Source organism: Colobus angolensis, unplaced genomic scaffold (genome assembly GCF_000951035.1).
Source record: "Colobus angolensis palliatus isolate OR3802 unplaced genomic scaffold, Cang.pa_1.0 Scaffold243, whole genome shotgun sequence".
Lineage (NCBI taxonomy): Eukaryota > Metazoa > Chordata > Mammalia > Primates > Cercopithecidae > Colobus > Colobus angolensis.
Window position 1 is genome coordinate 4,046,315 of NW_012115633.1, and position 25,828 is coordinate 4,072,142.

At 39.1% G+C, this 25,828-nt stretch overlaps 1 pseudogene; it reads right to left on the reverse strand.

Moving 5' to 3' along the window:
- Nucleotides 1-464: 464 nt before the first annotated feature.
- LOC105514382 overlaps nucleotides 465-25,828 on the reverse strand; it is a 35,682-nt pseudogene continuing 10,318 nt past the window's right edge.

The following is a 25,828-nucleotide window of genomic DNA, read 5'->3' on the forward strand; positions in this document are numbered from 1 at the left end:
CAGGGCGGAGAGGTCCTTCAGTAGCATAACCTAGGGCGCATGGCATTGCAGGGGTCCATGGAACCACAGGTCGGGATCCTCCCATGTTTTAGCCCAAGGCTGGGAGAGGCCGGGGTCCTCTTTTACCCTAGTCCACGGCATTGTGAGGCCCGGCTCCTGCACTCTTAACTGTCTCTGCCTCTACCACGGCGGGAGAAAACTACACCATCTCAGGCAAGCCTAACAGAGCAGCTGTCCTTAAAAGATTCCCAGTTGAGCGTGGCTTGGAGCAGGCCTGAGAAGTGTGCCCTTAGATGGCTTCAAGGGCTCTGAGCAGTACTTAAGGAATCCAGCTGACCTCAGTTACTCCAAGCCCTTTTCCACTCAGCAGAAGTTCTGGCCGCGGAGTCCCCTAATCCGCTGGTCCCTTTCATCATCCCAGATCCCTACACGGTGGACTCCCTTCTCATCCTCACGATCTCAGCTCAGGCCTCCTTCATCACCACATTCCTGGCACCAGGCCTGGCCCAGAAGAAACGGGTCAGATTAAGAGCTAAATGTGTTTTTTCATGGTCACTTTTCTTCAGCCCTCCTTTCTTTGTGCCAACATCTTTGGGTTTCTGGTTAAAGTTTTCAGCAGCTGCATGCAGCTCCATTTTTCTTACCAGGTAAGAGACTGTGCTTGAGTCTGCAGTAAGGCAATGTTCCTCCAATGCTGGGGGACTCCAAAAGTCTTCATGAAAACAAAGGCACAACGCTTCTGACCAGAGAACTCCCAGTCCTCTCCCTGCATAGGAAAACTGGACTTCTCCGGAAGGCTCTAGTTCCTGGCAAATATCTAGGGCCACTTAATTGCGCTGTCCCCTACCTTTGCTTCTGGTTCTGAAGGGACTGAAGTTGGGAATTCTTTCTAAGTCTCTACACACGGAGCCCTTCTTTTGTGGGAATGTTTTGCCATACACTAGGATTCTCATTTACCTTTCAGGGCCTTCAAGAATTCTGATGTATTTTGGCTTCTGTTCCTGGCAGGGAGGCCACTGATCTGCTCTGGAGCTGAAGTTCAAATATTCATCACTGTTATTAAACTTTTACAGAGCATGTTCTTTCTTTCTGGCAGGCTCATGGTCACTTAGGGTTGCCTGTATGTAGATGGAGAGGTCTGTGTCCTCATTTAGGTAACACCCTCAGTCTTTCATGCTGAGATTGGCCATTTTATTTGTAACTCACTGTACAATCCATTTGCTCTTCTAGTGTCCCTTAGAAGGATACAGAGTGTTCTGTAGAATGCCATAGAGACCTGGGTTTAGGGAAAATATTTGACCAAAAGTCCGCCAATTCCCGTGAGTATCTCCCCACAACTTGTACAGGGCTAGTCTCTGGGTATATGGTAAATGAAACCGTGCCTGAGCAGATGTTACAAACACCCTCCCTTGAGAGACTCCAGGGCTGCTTTATTCAAGCAAAAACAGTGTGACCTAATAAGCTCAGAGTTGAGAGAAACAAGTTTTCATTCCATCTTTCTCAAAAACTCCCTTTGTGACTTTAGATCTAATAACACTGCCTAGGTAGTGAACACCTCTGTGCCAAGAAGTATGATGATCGTTGCCTGAGCTGTAATTCTCACCATAGTCCTGCAGGAGAGCTGCTATTACTGCTTATTACCACAGATGGGCAACCTGAGGATCAGATGGAGTTAAGCGGCTTAATTGGTAGCAATAGAGGCTGGATTTGAACCCAGGGCTGCCTGATCACCAAATAAAATTGTATTCAACATGAGGCACTTAACATTTCTGGCCTCATTTCTCTCACCTGTAAAAATGCAGGTTTCAGATGTTTGTAATATTTTACCTGTGGTTGAGTTACCAGCCCTTCCTTGATGACCCGTTCACCCCATGAGCCTTTGAATATGATCATAGAAAACATTTAGAGAGGGATAGAGAGAGACAAGATCATGCCTCCTTTGATAACGTCAAATTTTCAGTGCATGAAGCTACATATAGTGTAGTTTTCTAACTTTCCTTTCACAAACAGTGGTGAAGAACGTAAATTAAGCAACTCAGTTATCACTGGGAATGCAGCAGGAGTAATCAAGTCCAGTACTGGGAGGCAGTTGTCATGATATTGCAACATGAACACCAGCATCACACGGTCACTGACTATAGCCTCCCTTGAAGATGGTGGCTTGCCTCTCTCTCTGTAAGCAAATGTCATGTCATAACAATACTAAACGATTACAAGTAATGTCCCCATCTGCTTCTACACTGCTTTTGAAATATTATTTTAGATCTGCCAAAATAAAATGCAAAGTCATTAACAAGAATGGGGGGTGCACACATCCCTGCCTTCCTGAGTAGTCTATTCACCCCAAGACAAAAGGATGACCAGCCTCCATCCGGGATATTCAAAGACACAGTCACCCTGCCGTGCAGCCTGAGGCTGGTGAACGTCCAATCCCCTTTTTAAGAAGCTTGCGGCATGAGCTCTTCAAACATACAACCACAAAGGAAAGGCACAGCCGGTGTGAGCGAGGCTGATAAGATGGGTATTTTGTGTGCTTCAAGGTTAGAATGCAACTTGTCTATCAAATGTGGTTATCTGACCTCCACAATGCTGCAGTCCAGCTAAGGCCCGCAAATATTCCTCCACCATTTACTATGGATGAAACAATAATGTGCTGTGGGGAATCCAGTCACACACACACACATGCGTGCACACACACTGCTCCTGCTGTCTCAGAGCTTCTAGGCTGCCAAGGAGGAGGTGCAAACACTAGTAGGTAAGTCCACTACCAGGAGGAGGGTGATAACTTGATCCAACAAGGTAGAACACAGTATGATAGAAGCAAACAAGGTGGAGATGAGATCTGACTCCCTTTCACGTATGAAACTGATGATGGAATAGTGTATGACAGACTTGCCTGAATGAATCTCGTATTTTCCAGTGTTTTCTATCCCCGTGATTGGAACTTTTATTCATCTATACCATTATCCAAAAGGAAAAAACGGGAGATTTTCCTAAGAAAACCTGTCTTATCCCTCATATCCCCAAACATCACCAAACCCTGCCCACTTTTACCTCCTCAGTTTCTCTCCAGTTGCTCTATTTTCTCCACATGCACTAGCGATATCTTGGCTACATGAAGACCACCAGTAACAGCTGGGGCAACCAGCACCCTGTGGACCTGCATAGTGTGCACAGAGTATGTCCAAATGATAGAATAATCCAAATCTCTTTGCATGGGGCATGTTGTGGCTATCTGAGAAAAACTTGGCTTTTACAGGAAGGAGACAGGAGAATGCTTCTTGAGGGGAAGAAACCAACAGGAATGTGCCTCAGGGAAAACTCTCCAGAGGGGAGTGAGTTGTGAAGAGTATTTTGGTAGTTTGCATGTTTCTTGTGTTTCTTGGGTTCCTTGGCCATGCACAGAGCTACCATTTACTCATTTGACAAGTATTTGAGTGGTCGACTCCACGGTTCAATAGTGAGCAAAATGCACAGAATTTCTTCCCTAGTAGAGCTTAGAACAGAAAGAGCTGACATTAGTCAGAGAATTATGTAATAAGGGGAAGTGCAGCAGACCCAGGTGTGCTGCAAGAGCCTGGGAAGGTGGACTGACACCAAGAGGGAGGCAGGAAAGGCTGGCCCCAAGAAGGAAGCAGCACTTGAGCTAAAATCAAGGAGAAAGCTAGGGAAAGGTACAGCATTCAGGAGGAGGTAGAAGCTGGCCCATGAGGATGGTGGTGTGGAGAGGTGGAGAGGTGAACGATTACCCAGGTCCTTGGATTTACTGTTGAACTGCTGGACTAACCAGTGCTAGCTCTCGCCCAACCTCTGAATTTCTTGTTTTGCAGTATTATAAAGTTGTTATTTAAAAGCTAGTATGAGTTGCGATCTGTTGCTTTTCTGAGACCCTGTCCTGTGAGTTAGACAGGGAGCCTCATGATACTCTGGAGAAGCTAAAGATGGAGAAAATGTTTGGAGTGCCTGGAAAAGAGGCCCTTTAATGGATCATTTAAGAAGAGGGTGCTACCACTAGACCAGCCAGATTCGCTTCCTGGCTTTGTGACCCTGAACCCTCGGTGTCTATTTTCCAATCTGAAAAATGGAATAATGAATAATGGAATATTTGCCTCGGCCTGCAAGACCCTGACCTATCAGACCAACTACCTTTTCTCTGAGAACTCTCTTCCTGCACCGCATCCCACTGGACCCTCATTAACACTTCAAATGGGCCTGTTTTCCTTTTCGAGATTTTGCTCCAGACATTTCTCTCATCAAAATTAACTTTGGTCCATCTCCCCCTATTGGAATTCAACCCATTCTCCAGAAATCAGTTCAAATTGTATCACCAGAAAGCCTCTCTCAATTACTCCCACCCTTTTTCATTCTTTGGGTCATTTCTGCCATGATTTCTTATGTTTTTCCTTTGCTACCTATTGGCATAGGTACATATGATCTCCACTTCCACTCAAATGTGAAGTTACTGCGGGCAATCCCTATGGGTATAGTGCTGTCCTAAGAGTCCTGGGCAGAGGCTCTCCCTCTTTCACCCAGGCTGGAGTGCAGTGGTGCAACCAGAGCTTACTGCAGCCTCGACCTCCTGGGCTCAAATGATCCTCTCACCTTAGCCTTTCCAGTAGCTGGTACTAAAAGGCAGGCACCCCCATGCTTGGCTAATTTTCATATTTTCATAGAGATGGGGTTTCACCATGTTGCCTTGCTTGGTCTCAAGCAATCCACCTGCTTCAGCCTCTCAACATCCTGGAATGACAGCATGAGCTACCACACCTGGCCACATGCCGAATACTTTAGAGTCATTTATGCCTGACGCTTCCAGGTCATGCAGAAGTATGGTGGCATTAACCGACACATTAACCAACTGCCTCGCTTACTTTTCTTTTGACTCAGTTTATAAATTTTCTTAATTTAAATTTTAATTTCAACATGAATGCATCTTTGAAATAAATAAAATAATCTCTTTGAATGTTTAACATAATGTAGAGGAAATTGACAAATGGACATCTCTACTTCATTTTCCTTCTCAAAATATGGTAGAAATACACTCCCCTAAAGTGATCCCATATCTTACATAGTCATCTTGCTGTGGTTAATGTAGAATGTTGATGCAATATCACATGCATGACAGGGCATATCCAAAAAACATTTGAGTGAAAGTAATACTAGATTCTAGAAAGTATCTAGACACTTAAGAGCAGGCGGTGATGATGTTAATTAACAATAACAATGTTGAACAGGCAACCTACAGAATGGGAGAAAATTTTTGCAATCTACTCATCTGGCAAAGGGCTAATATCCAGAACCTACAAAGAACTCAAACAAATTTACAAGGAAAAAACAAACAACCCCATCAAAAAGTGGGCAAAGGATATGAACAGACATTTCTCAAAAGAAGACATTCATACAGCCAACAGACACATGAAAAAATGCTCATCATCACTGGCCATCAGAGAAATGCAAATCAAAACCACAATGAGATACCATCTCACACCAGTTAGAATGGCAATCATTAAAAAGTCAGGAAACAACAGGTGCTGGAGAGGATGTGGAGAAATAGGAACACTTTTACACTGTTGGTGGGATTGTAAACTAGTTCAACCATTATGGAAAACAGTATGGCGATTCCTCAAAGATCTAGAACTAGAAGTACCACATGACCCAGCCATCCCATTACTGGGTATAAACCCAAAGGATTACAAATCATGCTGCTATAAAGACACATGCACATGTATGTTTATTGCAGCACTATTCACAATAGCAAAGACTTGGAATCAACCCAAATGTCCATCAGTGACAGACTGGATTAAGAAAATGTGGCACATATACACCATGGAATACTATGCAGCCATAACAAAGGATGAGTTTGAGTCCTTTGTAGGGACATGGATGCAGCTGGAAACCATCATTCTCAGCAAACTATCACAAGAACAGAAAACCAAACACCGCATGTTCTCACTCGTAGGTGGGAACTGAACAATGAGATCACTTGGACTCGGGAAGGGGAACATCACACACCCGGGCCTATCACGGGGAGGGGGGAGGGGAAGGGATTGCACTGGGAGTTATTCCTGATGTAAATGACGAGTTGATGGGTGCTGACGAGTTGATGGGTGCAGCACACCAACATGGCACAAGTATACATATGTAACAAACCTGCACGTTATGCACATGTACCCTAGATTAAAGTATAATAAAAAAAAAAAAAGTCAAGGGTCTGGCTTTTGCCCTTCCCTAAAAAAAAAAAAGAGCATAGAAACTCAGCAAATTTGCTCTTATTGTCTTCATGGTTTGGATTTTGAGTCAGTAAATGCTTTCCACAGTGGTCATCTTGTGAGTCATCCTGTCATTTTGCTGTGTCCCATCTTCATCCTTGCACTTTTCCCTTTCTCCTGCTTTGGCATGGATTGAGAGGAGTATTATGCTGATGGAATGCCCTTTCCTGACTTGCCATCTATTAGAACTTCCCTCAGTTTTTAAAATGCTTCTTGACATGGTTTGGATTTGTGCACCCTCCACTCCCAATTCCACTCATGTGGAATTGTAATGACCAGTGTTGGAGGAGGGGCTTGGTGTAAGGTGATTGGATCACGGAGGTGGCTTCTAGTGGTTTAGCCTCATCCCCCTAGTGCTGTCTGAAGAGAAAGTTCTCCTGAGATCTGCTTGTTTAAAACGTGTGTAGCACCTCCCCTGACTCCTTTCAGCCGTGTGAATATGTGCTTGCTTCCTTTTTGCCTTCTGCCATGATTGTAAGTTTCCTGAGGCCTCCTTATAAATGTAAGTCTGTACAGCCCACGGAACTGTGAGCCAATTCAATCTCTTTTCTTTTTCAATTACCCAGTCTCAGGTATGTCTTTATAGCACTGTGAGAACAGACTAATACACTCCTCCTCAGAAAGCATTCAATTTAGCTATGTCTAAACATATGCCAGCTGTCCTGGTGGATTATCTTAGCCAATCATTCTTCCTCTTCAGCAAGATCTATTTGCCTATATAGGTAAACTGTATCAAGGAGGTTTGGGCTACAGATTATTTCATCAGCCACATAATAAGCAAAATACCCAAAAGGTAGTTTTTTGGTCGTCTCCCTCCTGCCACACTCCACTCTCAAGCAGACCCTGGTGTCTGTTACTCTCCTCTTTGTGTCCATGAATTCTCATTGTTCAGTTCCCACTAATGAGCAAGAATATGTGGCATTGGATTTTCTGTTCCTGCATTGGTTTGCTCAGGATAATGGTCTCCATCTTGATCTGTGTTGCTGCAAAGGAAATGGTCTCATTGAAAAAGACATTTTGCACACTGTTGGTGAACACATTTCAAACATTAGTTTAATGGCATATTCACACACACACATATATAGCATAGTAAGGATATATACGTAAGTTAAGGATATTTATATAGATTTGTTACATATATACTTATGTATAAGGACATTTATTACAGCATCATTATATCAAAAAGGTGGATCCTTTTCAGTAGGAAATTATCATTATCAAAAGTAAATCTTTACCAATAGGAAATAGCTCAATTTTCATTTCCAGAAAATCATGTAGTATGCAACCATTTTAGACAAATGAGGTTAGATCTAGAGTAAACTGATTATTTCACAATTAAAATGTATTAAAACCTTTAGTTTGATAACACATCTTAAGATAACTTTGTTAGAATTCTTGTAATATCTGCTGTGTTGCAAATGGAAGCTACACGCTACATTGACACTGTACCTTGATTGCTAGTTATTAAATTTTGTTGTCAGTGCCTGAGTGCTGAAATATTGGATCTTCAATCTGAATATTGCCAAGGAACTGTACATGGGGATCTATATTTAATATAAACGTTTCAGTATATTGGGTAAAACTTTTATTAAAATATATCAAAGGATCATTCATCTACTAAACCAGGAGTTGGCCAGAGTTTTCTGCAAAGAGCCAATTAGTAAATATTTTAGGCTTTGCAGACTATATATATATATATATTTGAGTATTTGAGACAGGGTCTGTGTTGCCCAGGCTGGAGAGCAGTTGTGTGATCACATTATTAATATTATATATATGTATTTGGTATTATATATAATACTATATACCATATATAAATATAAAATATATAATATATAAAGAAATACAACTTCTATATATATCAGAAGTAGAAACATGTCATCTATGTTGAATTTTCTGCTTTAAACAACCGTCTTCTCACTTCTACTGTCTTCCTTCTGAACTACAGAAAAGAGAAAAAGCTGATACTATATTTCCTAATTCCCTTCCTTCTGCTATTCTGGGTGAGAATTTGTCAAAGAAAGGAACTGGGATGAGATTCAGATTCCATACCAAGTAGATGAGGTGAGAGAGATCTGGGATGTGCAGACGTGTGATTCATGGTAGCGTCTTGAAAATGACTAGCAAATAACTTTTAAGCTGTAGCCTGAGATGGTTGGTGGAAACAAAGAATCCTAAGAATTGCTTGCAGGTTCCTACTGACATTAGGAGAACTACAGCTGAGAATGTCTTAATAAAACTGTCTAGTATCTCCTTCCTTAACTTATCAGATGCAGTTTCCCTGACTTCTTTGAGTGTCCCCAAACTTCACTCGCCACGTCTTCTAATACTCATGTAAACCCTAATAGTTAAATAGAATCATTATTTTTAAATCAAATCCAAATTTATCTGATAGATAAATTATAAAAAATAAAACTGAGAAGAGCTAATAAATGATGATTAAACAACATGTTACACATATTTTAGAAGATAGATTTTTCTTTCATATCCATCATGAACAAAAACTCCAAGTCAAATAACTTTCTGACTCAGAAAAATAAATATTACGTTTAAATAAAAAATGCAATACATTTATAAAAAATTTAGAGCAGGTATCTTAAAATAGGATAGAGGAAAGCAATTTTTTTTAATGATCTAAAAGATAGGTTTGGAGGCACCTCCCCATATATCTGCATCTACTGTTTAAGCTTATAAATTACAGACAACTTAGAAATATAAAAAGGGGTGAAGGTAGAGACCACTACTATTCATCCAATCTCCCCTTATCCTTTCCTCACTGTAATATAGCTCACGTTTTATTTGAGGGAGAAAAATGCAAGTTAAATGCCAATGTCCCACTTTGAATCAAGTGTAACCATACGACTAAGTTCAGAACAATGAGTGATAATTAAACTCAGGTTTTAAATATGTTTTCACAAAGTGCTAACAGGCAATTGAGAGCAACGAGATCCATAAAAGCAACAAAATGCCAAACACCCTACCCTGCTAATCTAATAGTCATGGGAATTGAAAACAAAATGGGAATTAGACTTTATACCTGTATTTTATACCTACGTCATTATTGTTCTGACAATACCCTATAATTACAAGGATAGGGATGACTGGAGCCCCTTTACGTTGTTGGCAGTGATTTCAGTTTTGATAGTATTTAAGAATAATTTGGGGAGCAACTTGACAAAATATCCAAAAAGCCATATGATTACCAACTTTTAAAATTTATATATCCATTTTATTACTTTTGGGATATATTGTTGGTTATAGTGTGGTTATTTTGGAATTTTGTAAAGTTGTTCTACATATATATATTCCAAAACTATTTCATACATGTCTCTCTTTTTGTGCATGTATATATATTTCCAAAGTACAGTTACTATATATCCACATATCACATATATGTTTGTGTGTGTGTATCTTCCCAAAACTACTGCTAAAGTGGATAAATATATTACATCGCAGTTTATTATTACAAAGATGTCTTGCTAGTAATTAAAATAAGTAAATTTTTATATAATCTCATCAATTAAGTATCAAATACAGTGCTGTATGGAAAGAAAATCTCAACAATTTAGTTAGAATTAGATGTTGTACTTTTCAAGTCATACCGACTAGGGATCTGCCTTTGAGAAGGCAGGAGAAAGAGTAACAAGGATTAAACAACGCCAGATGTCAGCAACTTATCATAGAATTTTGGTCATGTCACAGTTGACTGTTATGTCGGCAGTAAGGAAAGGAGTGGAGGCTGTGTTCCACACCATCATTCAGTCCTTCGATCATGGGGTTCTGCAGCTTTTACGGTCTCCTATTCCTCTGTATTCAGTCAGTAAATGTTTGATAGAGAGTGTGGAGGGTTTTCTGTGATCTTCTCAATAGGCTTCATCTTAGGTGGTGCAGGTTGCTTTTGCTCACATCATATCAGACATACTCAGTCTCATGAAAGCAGCTAAAGACAAGACTTGTGAATATAGTCAGGCACTAGGATTTGTAGGTAAAGGAAACAGATAAACTGTAAAATCTAATTATTTAAAATACAATTAAAGGTTTTTGCAAACATACATTTATAGTGGATGTATATTTGTTTTAGTTTCCTAGTGCTGCTATAAAAAAATTAGCACAAACTTAGTGGATTAAAACAACACAAATATACTCTAATAGTTCTATAGGTTAGAAATCTCATTGTCCTTCAATCAGCCTTGGCAAAGCTGCATTCCTTGATGGAAGAACGAATTCAGTTCTTTGCCTTTTCAAGCTTCTAAAGGCTGCCTATTTTCTTGACTTATAGTATTTCCCTCCATCTTTAAAGCCTACAGCATAGCATCTTCAAAAAAACCTATCTGACTCCTCTTCTGCCTCACTCTTACTTTAAAGGACACGTGTGATTGCAGTTGGCCCACTAGGATAACCCAAAGATAATCTTCCTATTTTAAGCTAATCATCAAATTTGCAAACTTATTTCCATCTACATCCATAATTCAGCTTTACCACGTAACATGATCTATCCATAGATTGTAGGGATTTGGGTCTGGCATCTTTGGGTGGTGACATTCTACTTATAACAATATGTAGAAAATTACTGCCTAATGTAAACAATTTGTAATATTTATTGTCTCTCTCTGGATAGATCCCTAAAGCATTTCATCTGTATCTGCAATCCTATGTTTATTTTTAAAATATAGCTGTGAATACACATCACAAAATTATTGGTCAATTTCAGTGGTGCATTCATGTTTTGATATTAATCTTTGTAATTTCCTGCATTTTAACTAGTAGAAATAAAAATACATCACATGTAAATAAATATGAATGCAGTGAAATTATTATAGAGAACTAGTTCAATGAAAATGAAGAAATAACTTATCTTTCTTTTAAGCATAACATTTATAAATTTAAGTGCAGTTTTAAAAGGGGAAAATGAGTAGAAAAAAACAAAAGAATTAGGTAATGTACAACAATTATTAAGGAAAAAAGCCCATTTGTCAGAAAAGAGTAAGTTATATGCCATTAAAGAAATTAGAAAGTTATCATTCAAATAAAAAAAAACAAGTAAGATCTACATGAATGTAACTTGACAAAACAGCAAGAATTTCAGATATATTCAACATAGCCATGTACACAGAGAAACTTCTACCTTAACTTTGAAATTCAAAGTTCCTTCTGAGCTTAGGGAGGGTGTTGTGCAGTTCCAGGGAAGAAACAAGTCCAATTGCAATCTGTAAAGTTTTCCACTACCAACAGTAGGCTTTTGATCTGAGATTGCCACACAAGGTTTATGTTCTGTGAAGGGCAGATGTACAAATAGGAAAGCTCTGTACTAAGTCTTGGCAAATGCCATCAAGAAAGTAGGAGGGCTGAGTAACAAGCAAAGTTGATACTATAAAGAAAGTATAAATTTATGTCTCTTTGTCCCAACGAAAATGGCCATATTGAAAAAGATGCAAACTATCGCAAGAACAGAAAACCAAATACTGCATGTTCTCACTCATAGGTGCGAACTGAACAATGAGATCATTTGGACACAGGAAGGGGATCATCACACATCGGGTCCTATTGTGGGGCGGGGCGGGGGGGAGGGATAGCATTAGGAGATATACCTAATGTAAATGATGAGTTAATGGGTGCAGCACACCAACATGGCACATGTATACATATGTAACAAACCTGCACGTCGTGCACATGTACCCTAGAACTAAAAGTATAATTTAAAAAAAATTTTTTTTAAATTAAAAAAAAAAGAAAAAGATGTAGAAATGCAAGGTGAAATGGAGAGGGGAGCATTAGGAGACTCAACTGCAAATTAAATTACAAGTGTGTAAATTTTGAGATAATTGTAGCCTTTAAAATATTTGAGTAAATATTTTTATCTCTAAATGAAATATTATTCAAAAAATTTTTTTCACAGGTGTGTCACAGCATTTAGATATTTTGTAGTTAGTATTGCATGTCCAGAATAATTATAATTGCAACCACCTCACAGAACAAAGTAATTATAAAAAGTAGCATTGATTTTTCAGCTAACAATTTTTAAGTGTCTTAAAATTCTTCATTGAAAAGCTACTTTCTTCAGTAAATTGATTAAGGTCACTCCAGTGACCTGTGAGATGTTTATTAAGCTGTACTATTCCAATGCTTTTTGAGGGCATGTGTACTGATACTTCTTAAATAGCCATGACTGTGGCAGTGAGATCTGGATCACGCTTGCAGGGCGTTTTCCTAAAAAGCATGTACGCCGGTTTTTTCAGGCTCCTCTTATTTCTCTTTAATTTTGGACATTTTCAATATCTTCATTGCTTTGAAAAGTCTAAATGACTGAGTATTAACATCAATTGAGAAAATTATTGTTTCTATAAAAAATACATGTCACAGTGCAGCTCTTTAACCTTTCGTTTTTGGGTTGTTTAAAGGTAACATAATTTTAAAAACCAGGATGACTTGTTTTTCTATGTGCAGGAAAAATATCAGAGCTACAGGGGTGAATGTGAATATTACATCTTTAAAGCCAAAAGCAAATTCAAGGAGGCCATCGAGTTGCTTTAGACTCAGCTATAGTTTCATTTCCCTTTTGTTTTAAATTTTGTTTTATACTCAGCAATATTACAGTTTATAGTCGGATTTTAAATTTTACCTTATTTATTTTAAATTCTACTTAATGGCAGAAATTTTATTACTGGAATAAAATTGGACTACATTATTCTGCTTTTCAGAAAACAAGAAAAGATTCTTATGACACAACAATATGGTTAATTATTAACCTAAAGACAAAGTCAGACAACGTAAAAATGAAATAAATCAACATAAACATGAAATTCTACAAATGGAGGGTGATACATGGAGAGAGCTAAGATTTATGCTGAGGCCTAAAAAAGATGAATAAAAATGACAGGAATTAATTAAGGGGTATGGAGTCTCCCTTATGTCAGTTGCTATTTCTACTAATAATGAATACTCTTGTAATAAGTACTGTCACTTTCAACTGTGAGGTAAGTTACACTCATCATGGTTCACGTTATTATTTTAATTCTTTATGTCCAAACACATCATTGTGGTTACCTCTCTTTTCCCATACTTTTATTATTGTTTTAACTTTTAGCACCACCAATCCATTCTGGATTGCTGGAGTGATCTTTTCAAAAATGTCTTTTGGATTAAGTACTCCCTGACATAAAACAATTTAAATTCATATTACATTATATTTGTGACTATGGGCATACTCAAAAACCAGATAAACGTTTCAAGTTATTGTTAGGAAACAAAAGCTAAAACTATGAGTCTGCTTAATTTTCCTTCGAGGAATAGGTGTTGAGTTTTATTCCTGGTGGGTAAGTGGCCATGCACTGCAGAAAATCAAAATCAGGCTCACAACTCTAAATTCCTCACTGAATTGGCCTTTCTTACACCCAGGAACAGAGACCCAGGAACAAAAACATCAGCAACGGAGCCCTGTGGCTGTGCCTTTTATAGATATTGCTCCCCTGTGATAGTGAGACAAAAAATGACAACCATTAAACTTTGGCTTGGGCTAGGCTACTTGAGACGTGATCTCTCCCTAGTTACTGCTGAACAACAGCCCCAAGTTGCAGGGCTCAGGGATGGGAACAGGCAACTATTAACTCATGGGTTGGGAAGAAGTTAGCACAGATCTTAAAAAGTAACAACCCTTCCCCCTCAAATGTGGAAACTGAAACCTTCTGTAGTGAGTAATAAGCTGACAAAGGTTTCAAAGCAAGTGAGAGAAAATAATGGTTTTAAAAAGCCCCAAAAGCTCTCATTAAGATAACTTACAGATCAATTCAACAGTAGACTGTGTTTGCATGTGTGTGTGTATATACACTATATTGCCTCACCATGGAGTGCAGTGAAAATCTTCAATTTTACAGTGTTGAGAAGTGGGACGTTTAAGGGATGATCAGTTCATAAATAGATTAACGACAGTATCCTAGGAGTGGGTTAGTTATTGCAACAGTTGGTTCCCGATGGAAGAATAAATTTGGGCTTCTTCCACTCCCTCTCTCATGCACTCTTCCCATTCTGCTTGCTGCTGTGGGAAGATGCAGAAAGAAGGCCCTTGCCAGATGCTGGTACTTTGATAAGAGACTTCTCAGCCTCCAAAACTACAAGAAATACATTTATTTTCTTTAAAAATTACCCAGTCTGTGGAATTCTCTCATAGCAACATAAATGGAGTAAGACACTGGCCCAGCCAAGTTGGCATATAAAATTAACTATCACAATCACAATCACAAAATCACAGAGTAAGCTGGCAGAATACCAGAATACACAGAAGAAAACAAGGCTTGAGAGACCTTTTTTAAAATTATGTTTTTAAGACTGGAAAGAATAACACCTTTTCTTTCACCCAATTATCTGCAAGATATTTCATGATCTAAAGTAGCAAAATTTGAAAAATTCTTAGAAAGCTACTTAAGAAGTCAAGAGGACGGAGATAATTCATCCTAAGAGATAATCAGTAAAGTGGTGTCTTGTTTGTGAAAACACATGATCTGTCTCTCTCTCTGAAAACTACATGGTGTGAAGACAGGGACTCTGTACAATATATCTACTGCTGTTTCCTCATAATACCATGTCATGCATATACAAGAGTTAAAAATGAAACAAACAAAAAACCCCACAAAACCATAAATGAATGATATAAGAATGTATTGAAAGATAACAAGAAGATGTACTCACTAAGGTAATACCATGTAATACAAAAGGTTAAAATTAAAATAAGTCTAACTATGATGCATGCGCATAGACCAATCAATACCTCCATGTAGAAATTCAAGGCATAGACCAACACTACATAAATATTAGACAAATAATGCTGGTCAAGAGAAAAAAGACCTTATCAAAAAGTTTTAAAATATTTTTAAATGCAGTTAATAAAAATATTAATATAGCAATTCTAAGAAATTGTAAGAATAGCAATTGCAAACAATTTCAATACATTTGAGCTTTTGTATATTCAAGATGTCACGCTGGGCATTTTGCAAACTTAGTCCATTTATTTCTTTAAAATGTACCAGTATTTTGGGCCGGGCGCGGTGGCTCAAGCCTGTAATCCCAGCACTTTGGGAGGCCGAGATGGGCGGATCACGAGGTCAGGAGATCGAGACCATCCTGGCTAACATGGTGAAACCCCGTCTCTGCTAAAAAATACAAAAAACTAGCCGGGCGAGGTGGCGGACGCCTGTAATCCCAGCTACTCCAGAGGCTGAGGCAGGAGAATGGCCTAAACCCGGGAGGCGGAGCTTTCAGTGAGCTGAGATCCGGCCACTGCACTCCAGCCTGGGCAACAGAGTGAGACTCCATCTCAAAAAAAAAAAAAAAAAATGTACCAGTATTTTGTTAAAACAGATTACAAGGCTACAAGTCCCTACCAAAGAATTTTGATTCATAGATTTGCTGTAGACTTAATAATATGCATTTCTAACAAGGGGCACATTTGAGAACCGCCGATCTATATACATTTTAATATATATACATACATATTTTTGAGACAGACTCTTGCTCTGTCACCCAGGCTGGAGTGCAGAGGCACCATCTCAGCTCACTGCAACCTCCACCTCCCAGGTTCAAGCGATTCTCCTGCCTCAGCTTCCCAAGTAGTGGGGATTACAGGTGCCTTCCACCACGCCTGGCTAATTTTTGTATTTTTAGTAAAGACAGGGTTTCACCACGTTGGCCAAGCTGTTCTCGAACTCCCAACCTCAGGAGATCCACCTGCCTTGGCCTTCCAAAGTGCTGGGATTACAGGCACAAGCCACCACGCCCGGCCAATACAACAATTTTTAAAGCTGCTTTAAGATAAATTTTAAAAGCCACATTGCTTTCTTCCATAAAGTATGCTTAGTTTCAAGATATTAACAATTCTCAAAATATTCCATTCTATGTTACATCACCTAGGATTTTGGAAAAAGAAATCACTATTTCACATAAAAATCCATATTCGCTTACTTTGACTTTATTAATATTTTAAAATTAATTACACAAATCTATAATTGATTATTAGTTTTATGGTCTTATCAAGGCTTTTGTTTTCCCTATTGATAATGTGTTTTCTTTGTGATACTGTATTTTATTATTCTTTGAAATAATTCTTAAATGTGGTCTTATTCCTTCTGGATATAAAACTGACACCCACACATATTTGGAAATGGAGTAATTATTCTGTAAATTTTCTGGAAACACCTGTGTTTCTTTGAATGTTCAGTATTGTATCGAGTACTAGTTATTTGATTAACTGAAGAGATTACTTTCATTTTTTCTAAAAAGAGAAGTTTTTTAAAAGTTATTTACTATAGGGTACTAACATCTGAATTTCCTCCTGACACCAAAATTTATATGCAGTAATTTGTATTCACCATTTATAAATTAAATTTATATTATTACATATTCTTAAACAAATAACTCTTTGCAGGTAAATATAAACTGCAATAATACCTAGAGAGGGATGATAAATTATAAACTATTTGAAAGTAGTTTCTGAATAATTATGTTTGCTTCCTTTCCTACTTAAAACTATAAATGTATAAACCTTTCTGTAATTATTTAGTGATAATTAGGTGATTATCACTTATAATTTTTCTATCAGAAGAAAAGGCAATACTATTAAATTTATAAAAGTTAATCTTAGTGGACAATATTTCAAATTTCAGATTTATAGTTCAAAGTTAGCATATTATCCTGGAATATAATATGTTTGCCTCTAAATAAATGAAAAGTAAATATAGCAATAGTGTTCATGATTTAAAATAAATACTTTACATGCAACAGCTTAACCGTCATCAATATGCAAACTAATAAACATTTTCTAAAGAAAGCATTCAAGACAAAAATATTTATATGTACTTGGCCATTGAGTTGTCAGACATCAAAAAGGGTTTTTTGGACACAGGCCTTGTGACTTGATTCAGTTCACATATTAAGTCCATAAAAGCACCCTGCCAACAACTCTACATTCCTCCTTATTTCTCACTTCACTTAGGCCAATACCACTAAGGAGTAACAGCATTAGCTGGAGATGCCATTCTCAGATCATTAAGGTAATTGCACTTGTAAATGTTATTTAAGTTCTTAAAATGGCTTTAGAGAGGCTTTCATTTTATAAGAATTATAACATGAAAGGCACACTTGTAAGAGAACATTTATGTTAACTTGATATTGTACAAACATTAATAAGAGTAAAAAGAATTAGGCGTTATAGATGCTTTGAGAGTGCCTAGCTAAATTGGGATTCCAGCAGCTGCCACAGTGGCTAGTCACCCTAGCAACCCTGTCTTAACATGAAATGAAGGGGAGCTGGATGTGAGTGTTTACAGTGTGCCTGCCATGAGATACTTCTTCTGCCTGGCAGATGGCCTTAGGCTTAGTTGTCCAACCTGAGACCTGGGAAAGGGGATACGGGTCCTCACACAGGAAACTTGTTTATATTGTCAGAGGTCCTTGTGTGTGGTTCTTGTGTGACCATGTCCAGTTTTATGCCTGTCTGACCATCACTCTGGTGCTAAGATCCTGACCTTGTGTTTCCTCTGGTGTTCCAGGGAAATCCTGGCCTGGAGCAGCCCCTAGTTTTCCAAATGGAAGGCACATATTCCATATACCACTACGACAAGAACTAGTTCAAAGATTTCTACTTGAACCTGGGCAGGGAGAGCATAATGAAGGCAGTCCTCTGTCCCTGGGTCATCCAAGACAGGAATGAAGAGTCAAGGCAAAAGAGAGAGAGAGAGAGTGAGTGGCAACTAGTGGTATATATAAGGGAAGAGAGTGTGGGTGACTTGAAGTTCAAGGACAAATCCCTAAATTTTCCATTTTAAAAAAGTGGCAAGAAAGTGGGGAGCCAAATATATTAGTCAGAAAACGCTTCTAAGTTCTTGTCTCTGGCCACCAGTTTGATGCCGGTGGGATGTAGATCTAGAAACTGTGTCATGGATAACTGGACTCTGCTTCTGGTATGAGAAAGTTAAACTGCCATTCAAAATGGATGCCAAGGCAACATAAAACTGTAGGAACTCACCACGACAGAGTGCTGACATGACAAAAGTTGCTTGGATTCTGTTTTGCTTTCAGAAAACTCTGACTTTTGATTTTAGTTAATTTGAATTATGCTTCCCATTATGACAGCACTTTGCTTTGAAGCGGGATTTTTGAATTTCAAGAATGAAAATCACCTCCCAGTTGGTTGACAATTTATGAAAGCAAGAGGTCTCAGGAGATTAGCACACGTAATATTGTAAGACATAATGTCATAGGGCTTGTCGTTAAAAAACAAACATTTTAATATGTATCAGAATGCATTTTGAGTCTCTTTTAAAAAGTCAGAAAAGGCATAAGGTGACATTAATATAAATTTTTTATATTCTCTTCTGAAAAACAAAATATCAAGACTATTAAAATATTTCAAATGTGCAGGCATTAAAGCCTATCAAAGTAAATAAAAATTGGCCATGTTTGTACTATAAAAAATAAGCTAAGTGGAGAAACATTAATCATGTGGGTTATACTGTTTCTTTCCCTCTCCAGAATTGTATTTGCCCCTTGCCTGTTCCTATTGCTAGTCTTATACTCAGACATTTTTCATAGTTGATTAGCAGTCATCTCGTATGTCTTCAGATTATGGTGGATATGATAATGATCATAATCCAACTTGTTTTATGGTACTCAAGTAACAAGTTGAAAACAAGATGAAATATAATTTGAATTTGATTATAGAAATGATTGAATTGAATAAGCAAGTATTGTGCTGTTATGTTGTGGCAGATCTTTCACTGTTAGGTTTGATAGGGCAAATTTTTGATATAAACTTTAATGTCAAAGTATGAATATAAGATGTTACCTGTGCCTTACTGGAAAAAGGAATAAATTAGAGGAGAAAGCATACAAGAAAGGAAGGGATGGCTTCATTGATTCCCCGTGTTTATGTTACCCCAGTTTAATCTTGACCAGTATATTAATCTTGACCAGGCATATAATTATTAATACAAGTTGGAAGAAAATGGAAAGTAAACTATTGTTATTTGAATTATAAAATAGTAATGGCTTAACTTTAAGTTAAAGAAATAAGTAAACTTTAAGTAAAATAAATAAACTTTAAGTAAAAGAAATAAGCTTTTAAAGCTTATTTCTGAATATATTAATCAACAGTAATAATGTATTTTTAACTTAATCATAACAAAAGTGGAAGCAGCATTTACATGCAGATATTTAAGTTTTCTCCAGATACACTCTTTTGTGCCCCCTCTTGTTCTCTCTCTCTCTCTCATTCTGGCCTTCGCTCTGTGTTTTTCAATCAATGGGTAATACACACATTTAATCTAATAGGATGTAAAATTTATGGGAAAGAATAAATGTATGTTAATTTACCAATTATTACATGCCAAACTCTGCACTAGATGTGTACCTGTCTATCACCTACCTACCTATCTAAACATTAGGAGGTAAATTGCTTAAGGTTATATCACTCGTAAGTGCTAAAGCTTAAAAGAATATTCTAGACTATTTGATTAGAAAGCCCATGCCCTTTTCTTTCATATAACCATTTCCAATCCAAGTGGCTATGGTAGAGTCTTAACATTTATCAAAATAATAAACAAATTTTCAAGTACTATGGTTTTATTTATCAAAGAGGAGTACCACTGATGTTTAGATAATTTCTTTATGTAGATACTGAAATAGTTAACTTGAAAATCTATGTCTTAAGGATAATATACATATGAGCTTCTGATGATCACAGAATATTTTGTCCTTTTACTAATCATGTACCATTTTAAATGATAAATTCAGAAATTGTTAAAACACTTAGAAAGGTTAATTTTAAAATTTTGGTGATTAGTACTACGAGATCAACTGTGATATCAAACACAAGCTCTATACCCTGCACTCATTTGTAATTTAATGGCATCTATTCATGAATGACTCATTTATCATTTTGTACCTGTATTCATCTGGATATAGTATCAAATTGGAGTGCCATAGACCAGCATACAATCAATAGTGATATGCATTTATTCAGTCAGCAAATGCTGCAAAAGAAACCACTAGATTCTGGTTATAAACATTATCAGCATATATCAAAAAGCTTCTATAAAGTAGTTTTCAGTATGGAATATGTGGAAAATAAATTCATATATATAATTTAAGTAAAATTAACATAACAGAAAAATGTCATCCTTTTTAACAATCAAAGTAGAATTTAATTATATATATAGTCATTTGGAAAAATAAAGATGAGAGCATATACCATAAAATAAAGCTGTTAGGATCCAACGGAATAAAAAATATGAAAATATACTCTAAATTTTAAGTCACTGCATACATTAAAAATGGAATTTCTATATTTTTGACAGTGTTATATGCAAATATCAATAATTTTTACTATACTCTTTACAAGGATTTCAGTCAAAATGCTGACTAAATTAAATAAAGAGCAAGTTTAATTAGGAAATTAGGACTCTAACTACAGGTGATTGTAAATTTTGTTTGTAACTGCTCCTCTAGGTACTCCGCTATCTATTACTATTCTGGGTCTCTCTGTGAGGGTGTTTTGGATGAGATAAACATGTGCATTGGTACACTGAGTACAGTAGTTTCTTCTTATCCTTGGAAGGGAGATAGCTTCAAAAATCTTCAGTGTATGCCTGCAACCACAAATAGTTCTGAATCTGATGGCTGTCAATCAGGACATATTTCTGTTCATCTCTTCCACCCACAAATGTAAAGCCTTTTCCATCTTAACCAAGCACTTACCACACTCTGTGGCTATAACTTTTGCAGTTTGAGATAGGAAAACAAAAACAGCCTGAATTTCTTTTCTTCTTCACTATTTCATGGATAGAAAATTCACTTTCACTGTGAATTTAGCAGCCTCAACACACAACATTTTTCCTTGTTGAGGACTTTCACTTTTTCACTTAGAGGACACACTTTACTTTTGGCATATTCAAATTACCAGCATCCCCACTATTACACTTTGGGGCCATTACGAAGTACAATACGGGGTCTTAGAACACCAACACTGCCCCGCCTTGCTATACTGCAACAGTCAAGCTGAGAACCAAGCAGCTACTAAGTGACTAATGGGTGGGTGGTGTATACAGAAAGGATCTGTTGGGCAAAGGGGTGATTCACATCCTACCAGGGATGGTGTAGGGTGCTGTGAGACTGCCTCATGCTACTCCAAATGGCATGTAATTTAAAACTTACGAATTGTTTACTTCTGAAATTTCCTGTTTGACATATTTGAATCATGCTTGACCATGTGTTAATGAAAATGCAGAACTACAGATAAGGGAGGATGACCAGGAAGCAGCTAGCCCTCACTAATGTGAGTGGGCTTCATCCAATCAGCTGAAGAGCTAAATAGAACAAAAAGGCCGAACCTCCTCCAAGTAAGGGAGAATTTTTCCTACCTTCATACTGAAACTGGCATATCGGCTCCTCCTGGGTCTTCATCCTGCTGGTTGTTTAACTGGAACTGCACCATCAGCTCTCCTGGTTCTCAATTTCTGGACTCAAACAAGAACTACACCATTGGTTCTTCTGCGTGTGCCTCCAACATTTCAACTCACCCTGGAAATACTGAGATTGTCATCTTTCATAATCACAGGAACTCTTTTCTCATAATAAATCTCTCCTTCCTTCCTTCCTTCTTTCCTTCCTTCCTCTTTCTCTCTCTCTTTCTCTTCTCTTACTGCGGGATAAATTTTACTGGATGAGAACCACAGCCTGGACTTGCTAGCCTTCTTGCCTTCTGTATGGGACTTGCTTTCAGTCTCGGCCTCACTCAGCTCCTCTGTAAGGCTCTGGGATTCAGAGCAAGGAAACACTGTCTTTAGGGTGTCCACAATGATATTCACCACCATCTTCTCTATTCTAGAGACCGTAAATTGTTTCCTGGCAAAGGAAATACGAGCATCTGTGTTCAGAGCAAGGAACTCCTACACCTCCTCACTGTCAGTGACCTCCGGAACGGCACAGAGTCGCTTTAGGAATTATTCTAGGAGGCTCTTACAGGCTTCTACTCTGTCACTGTCCATGTTTCCAAATGGAAGATCTGGAAAGAACTTTTTAGGATCTTTCACATTTTTAATGAACTTTCGTAGATCTGGTTTCTTCTCCTGATGACCTGCAGATTCAAGAACCCGACAGCGATGATTCACAGTGTGGCAGGCCAACTGCTGCAGGCTGCTGCTGTTGTCACCGTCAAGGGCTGTCTCATATTTCACAGTACACAGTGTGCATGGGTGGAATCTGGTGCCACTGTGCTCTCGGGCTGTAATGGTGCCAGTGATATGAAGGTTCTGGATGACAACTGGGCCATCTGGACTGCTTAGGGGCTCAAAGCTGAAGGTGGCTGAGCTGAGAGGACCAGGTGGAGAGGAGGAAAGCACAACTGGTGGCACACTAGGATCAAGGTAACTCACATCATTGGCGAAATCCTTTTCTAAGCATGAGAGCCGTGAGGAGCAGGTCTTTTCCGGCCCCTCCAGCAAAGCTGTAATGGAGGTGGTAACATCTCCTTGTTCTATCTCCTTGTCTGCTGTGTCAATCTGGATCTCTGGGCAGAAGTTCAGTGTGGAGACAGGCAGGCCTGTCTCTGTTTCTGTCCCTGGACCCTCCTCAGCCTCTTCTCCTTCAGCCTCTCTCCTTCCCTCACCATCTTTGGGTTCCAGAGCCTGGAAACCCTCTAGGGCACACAGGGCATCCTGAATCCTGACAGAGAGAAAGTGGCCTGGAGTCACGAGCATGATGGTTTCTAAGCCTAGTTCAGACAGCAGAGACTCCAGTTCTGAGTCTTCACATAAGAACAGGGGGCCTCAAATATTTGGCTGTAGGAAATGTGATGAGTTATTTCCTACTTTTCTTTCTTCAGACATCCCACCCAAATCTCCCCCTACAGCTTGTGTGGCCTTCTTCAACCCCTGAGGAGGGGCCTGCAGGACTCTCTGATTCACTGTTAACTTAGGAACCCTGGGGCTGCTATTGGAGAAGGAGCTCTCCCTTCTGGAAGCTGCTGTACCTCAGCAATCAGTGGCAGAGATGTGGGCACTGAGGGCTGTTCAGGGGCACTGGCTGGGCAGGGTGCTGGATCGCTGGCCTTGGAAAAGATGCCCATGAGTACAAGGTGGATCCAGTCAGGATCTGACAGCCTGCTCATCAGTGGGAAGATTACACTGCATGGGATGAGTTCGACCACGGCATGACGTCCGGTATGAGTCTCTAAGTGGGATTTGGGCACCAGCCCTTGAAGCAACAAATTCCCAACGCCATGTGTGTAGGTGACTTCAGCACTGGAGCTGTGCACAGCAGGATGTGGGGCAGTAGCCCGGCAGTAAGCCTCCCAGAGGTGGGAAGGCTCAACTGGACCATTCTTCCCTGTAATGGCCTCCTTTGACTGAACGTAGCTCTGCAGGTGACAACGGCAGAGAATCAGAACACTCTGGGCAAGAGCATGATGGTCCATCATGCTCATCCTCCTCCGAAGCCCCTGGACCAACCCTTTCATGGCTGCCTCCATTTCCTCCTCAAAGGCTGGCTCCTGACTCACAGAACGGTACCAGGATAGCACAAAATCTCAAATAATCACATCAGGTTGGTGCAGTTGATTTCCTGTTCCAGCTGTCTTTCTGCCTTAGGACATAGAGGACAGGTGGCCAATGGGATGAAGCCTTCTAGGAGCAGTGGATCTGAAGCCACTCCAGAGACGCTGGAGCGCAGCCATCCTCCCAGCACCGCTAGCAATGCAGACAGAAGGCACAGCAGCCTCACATTGACCAGAAGATGTATGACCAGGAGCCAGCAAGCAAGACCCCCAGAGCCATCAGCTTCCGGCTGCTCAACAGGTTACTGAGGTGACAGCTCGATCCAGCTGGAGTCTCCTGGAACGATGGCACTATTTCTGTATCTATGGCTGAAGGGACAAGGTGGCTTCCACAGATGACAGCCCTCAAGATTTTACTCCAGAATTAGGGAAGGGGGGAATGAACTGTGTCCCAGATACAGGGTGATCTGGGTGCTGTTCAAGGAACCGAGGCTCCAGGCTCTCTAAGTCCTACAGGCACTGCAAAGTGACAGTGGCAACTCTGCCATCTCTCCATGGCTACCATTCAGAGTCCTCCAACTTGCCCCTTCCAATCGAGGTGTAGCTTTGGAGGAAAACTCTGCAGCCTTGATACTGTCTCAGGCAGAAGGCCTTCTTGCGGCCTTGGGATGGGCGGTGCAGGGCTCTGGGGCCCACAGACACCTACACACACAGAGGACGGTGGTTGGCCAGGACTGGGTCACACAATGCCAAGAACCATGCGCCCACACTCAGCCCCGACCTGAAGTGGGCTCATCGGGGTCATCTCCACTGGCCTCAGCCTGCTGCCGCTGCAGACCTGGGTGACTGCACTCTCAGCTCTGCCTGCGTTAGGGCTGCCAGTGACCAACAGTAGCTTTTTATAACTTAAATTTTCTATATTTTCCTTGCACATATGTTTGACTTTGATCATGTATTTTATTTACGCTTTTAAGAGAATGTACCTACAGTAAGATTACAATAAGAGTTACCATGGTCCGTGACAAATTTAGTTGTAAGTGCAGTGGGGAAAAAAGTTTAATAAAAACAATAAAGATATACAACACGTGGCTTCTCACAGTCTTGTCTCCCATATTATTCCTATCATTTATTCTATATTTCTAAGGTTAAGTAATATTAAGATCAGGTAAAAGCATTGTCATGTGCTTTTAATTATTGAATATAAATGTATCACATGATAATTATATTCAACATATTATTTCAAGCTATGTACAATTTTAATAATTTTATACAGGTTGCTCTGAAAATGAGAGCAAATTTGAATATAACCAACAATGAGAAAAATATTTACAGTGCAAATATTCTCAGCAAGATTTGAATTGCTAGTGAATTAAAAACAGATAACAAGCAAAATTTTGTATAATAATTTTCATTTAGTTTATGTTAAAATTTTTTGAATTCAGATTAATCACATACCATGATATAATGTTTTTTGTTTTGTTTTGTTTTGTTTTTGAGAGTCTTGCTCTGTTGCCCAGGCTGGAGTCAGTAGCATGATCTCAGCTCACTGCAACCCCTGCCTCCCAGGTTCAAATGATTCTGGTTCCTCGACCTCCCAAGTAACTGGCATTACAGGGGTGTGCCACCATGCCTATTTTTTTTTTTTTTTTTTTGATTTTTAGTCAAGACAGGTTTTTGCCAAGTTGGGCAGACTGGTCTGGAACTGCTGACCTGAAGTGATCCACCCATGTCAATTTCCCAAAGTGCTGAGATTACAGGCATGAGCCACGGTGCCTAGCTCTGATACACTGTTTGAAAGTAATGGGTGAATAGTGCATTTGAGATACTAGAGACCTATTTGGAACATTAAGTGAATGCATCTTACTCTCTTATTTCTTTTAAGAATGTATTCTTGGCTGGGCGCAGTGGCTCAAGCCTGTAATCCCAGCACTTTGGGAGGCCGAGACGGGCGGATCACGAGGTCAGGAGATCGAGACCACCCTGGCTAACACGGTGAAACCCCGTCTCTACTAAAAAATACAAA